This window comes from Mastomys coucha, unplaced genomic scaffold (assembly GCF_008632895.1).
Source record: "Mastomys coucha isolate ucsf_1 unplaced genomic scaffold, UCSF_Mcou_1 pScaffold16, whole genome shotgun sequence".
Classification (NCBI taxonomy): Eukaryota; Metazoa; Chordata; class Mammalia; order Rodentia; family Muridae; genus Mastomys; species Mastomys coucha.
In genome coordinates this window covers 42,503,132-42,506,592 of record NW_022196898.1, presented here as the reverse complement: position 1 = coordinate 42,506,592, position 3,461 = coordinate 42,503,132, and the positions used below count along the sequence as shown (strand labels likewise).

The 3,461-nt window shown below is 51.9% G+C and overlaps 1 protein-coding gene across 5 annotated transcripts in view; it reads left to right on the top strand.

The window, feature by feature from the left end:
* Positions 1-36: 36 nt before the first annotated feature.
* Cgn (cingulin) overlaps positions 37-3,461 on the top strand; it is a 30,179-nt gene continuing 26,754 nt past the window's right edge. The window contains exons 1-2 of one of the 5 annotated variants that reach the window (XM_031374723.1): positions 45-105; positions 891-1,176. The gene's annotated coding sequence lies outside the window, so the exon portion shown is untranslated. Of the gene's footprint in view, positions 106-137; positions 291-890; positions 1,177-1,230; positions 1,363-1,508; positions 1,586-3,461 lie in introns of those variants that run through there. The other 4 variants (XM_031374724.1, XM_031374725.1, XM_031374728.1 and 1 more) reach the window with 4 other exon arrangements.

Sequence of the window (3,461 nt, the reverse complement as noted above, 5' to 3'; positions counted from 1 at the left end):
CCCCTTCCCCTTCTCCCCCTCCCTCCTTGTCCCTCCTTAGGGCTCGATCCCTCATAGAAGGCTTCTCTTGGAATGCGGAGACCTAGCAACCCAGCTACAGAACAGGTAGGTGGACTTTCCCCTCCAGGGTCCACGCCCAGCATCTGAAGGTGGGGGGAGGGGAAGGGAACGATCTCCAGCTAACGCCACGGAAATGCTGGCTGTATCGAAGATTCCTCTTCAAACCTAAATATATTACAATAAATATTTACTGGACAAATAAAGGAGAGAACTATTCAGAGGCCAGCAAGGTAAGCTAAGCCAATCTTCTTTTAACATACCTCAGCGGTTAACACTAGGAGCCAGCTTGTATGTTACCTGCCTCAGTCTGCAGGCAAAGCACCCCAGAGTCTTTTCGGTGTAGTAGGACCAAAAGCCCTACTTGACAGGCTTTCAAAAAAGGCGGATTTACAATCTGTGGTTGCGTCCCTTTCTGCTTATAAAGGTTGTTCTGATGCGTGTAAATTTACAGCACTCGCTTCCCAAGTCATTCATTCTACACATATTTTATTAAGAGCCAACTACGTGCTGACCTCTGTTATAAGCGTTTGAGATGAAGCGTACAAAACAAAAGAAAATGAAGACCTCGGCTCTGGCCGAGCTTTTCATAGGGAGAGAAAATGATGAAAATTATTTTTAGGGTGATGTAAATTAGGTGATTACATCTTACATAGAAAAAGGGTGCAAAATGATTATGGAGGCCAGGAGCCCGAGGATGAGAATCCACGACTGGGATTCTGGTTCGTATTGCCGATAAGGCAGGCGAGCAGAGATGCAGGACGGGCTGATGTCGGGAGACTACGAAGAAATTTTCTGCGGAAAGCGACAGAACTGTATTCCGGCTTATGCAGAGGCAGATGAAGGGCAGAAAAGGCTGTGAACCGAGATTGGCTTTGAGAAGAGCACGAGGAAGGCACGTCCCACAGAACCCAGAGGATGCTCCGGCGCTAGGCTACCCAAGTCCGCAAAGCCCCGACGCCCCCAAAATGGCCTCTTAGGTCCCCCCGTGCCCCGCCCCCGCCCCACCAGCCCACGTGACCCCACCGCCCCTCCCGTCCACCGGGCTGGGGACCCCGGTTCTGGGTTCCCGCGGTGTCTGCCCCGCCCCTTGCGGGAAGCTGACCAATAGAAGAAGAGGTGAGGCGGGGCGGGAGGTGACGGCCAATGGGGCGGAGCTCCTGGGGAGTAACAGGTTGGTGGGCGGGGGAGAGGAGGGAGCTCCGAGGTCGGAGGGGCTGGGCTGCAGCCGCGCGTGCAGCTCGGGCGGACGGAGCGCGAGCCCCTGCGGGGTGTGCGAACCCGAGAGCACCGATCTAGACCCGGGTGAGTGAGCCTGTCGGGAGCGAGAACACCTGCGATTCTGGTGGGCCCTCAGGAGTATGCTTGAGGGGCGGAGTGGAGGCATCAAATGCCCTCCTCCTGAGCACAGGTGCTGAGTTTAGGAGGAAGGGCGGTCAGAGTGCCGTGGCAGAACTAAGAGCTGGCCCCTACTCCACGGTGCCACAAGCGAGTGGCTGGGAAGGTGTCAGGTGTGAGGCACCTGAGGGTAAGGTTATTCCCAGGGCATGCACGCATTTCAGCGCTACAATCTCTGGAGGTCAGGAGCCAGCCCTTGGGGCAGAATTTCTCTTGGAGACCAGCATGGGGGCGGGGGAGGGTTCATCCTATTGGAGCAAATGGAAGTGCCGCCAGAGGTTCAGAGACTGAAGTGGTGAAATCCGCAAGTGCTGGTTTTGGGCAGTGTGTGTGACTACCCCCTCCCCGCTCCCGTCAGTCCTTACTGGTCTCTGACACTCTCCTTCTGGCTTTGGAAATGCTCTGAGATGTAGGATCATTCTCTGACCATTTGCCTACAGGTCAATGCAGTTGCCAGTAAGACACTAAGGTCAGAATACCAGGGCACCCGTCTCTTTCCTAGGTGTGAGATTATTTAAGGCCGTTTATTTCTTTGCTTTCATGTCAGGGATTTTTTTCCCCTTCTTCCTCTAGAAAGATTCTTGTGTGTATTCTACAAGAGAGGAGAATGGAGAAGCATAAATCCCTGGACCCACAAAATAGCTGAAAATGTTTGCTTTCTTGGGGATGTGAACCCAGGATTGATACTGGGTTTCCGCATAGCCCATGCTGGCCTTGAACTTGCCGTACAGCTGAGGCTGACCTTGAACTGGTGGGCTGCCTTCAGCTCCCAGTGCCGGGGTTACAGGTTTATGTCACCACACCCACCTAGAAATAGTCTTCTTTCTTGAGACTGATGTAAAATATCTTTCCTTCCAGCAAATATATATTTCCTTCTTTTTCTTTAGCTCGAGATTGGGGGGGGGGACACTGGTGAGATCTGGAAGTGCAGCTAATTATCACAGAATCCTCTTGATTCCCAGAAACCCTAGTAGGCATCCTTGATTCATGATCCTTGATAGATTGGAGTACTTACTAGTGGTGCAAAAACATAGGCAGAACTCCCTAGGAGACCAAAAGCCTAGGGAGACTACACCTCCACATTCCCAGGCCACATAAGAGGTATATACTGGGCACTAGACAACTTCTGAGGTGAATTTCCTTGCCTTAGGCGGTAATGGAAGCAGAGTCAACCTTAGCTTGGCCCCTTTGATGCTCTGTCTGAAGAGAGTTGCTGTAATTGGGAAATAATTAGCAACCGCTATGTTTGTAGACAAGCTGCCTACATGTTCCTTTCATCCTGGGTATTTGGGAGTATGGATCTAGCTCTGGGGGCCTGTCTATTCAGAGATTTGCCTGATTCTAAGAGGATTCTGGCTTCCTGTGGCTCCCAGACTGGCTTGCCTGCCCTTACCCTTGTGGGAGAAGAGGGGGTAGGGCTGCTTCTCTTTGTGCCAGGGAGGGGAGAACCAAGGGCCTGGGAGCTGACTGAGGTAAGTGGAAGACCTGGAATGCTGCTGTGGGAACTTGAGAGGGAGTGGTGGACGGACACAAAGTTCCTGTCACACACTGGCTTGTCACCAAGTTCTTTGTGTATCTGTAACTCCTGTCTCCTCCTCCCCATTTTCCTCCACCTCCTCTGGAGCCTTGGCCTTGGTCTATAGGCTGGATAGAGCTTCCACTTTTGGTCTTGTCCCTCTGCCTTTGGTGGGAACCTCTCTGGTCTACTTTGCAAGGTTCCAGTGTAGCCTTCCGGGCCCTCCCTTCCTTCTCTTTGCCTCTCAAACCAGTCCGGCCAGTTTGTAAGGGCCCAGTTTTTCATTGTGTTTTTTTTTTACCCCCACTGGCCAAGCAGCTCTAGTTTGGCTCTCAGGTTTCTGCTTTTTCAGTGAATATGGTCTAGAGTCCACTTGGGGAGTTCTGTTTGGGCCTACAAGGAGCCTTCTTATCAAATGATAAGGTCACTGACTGTTCCATTCTTATTTATTTGCTTTCTTGTTACCACTGAGATGGTTCTAATTGCTGGG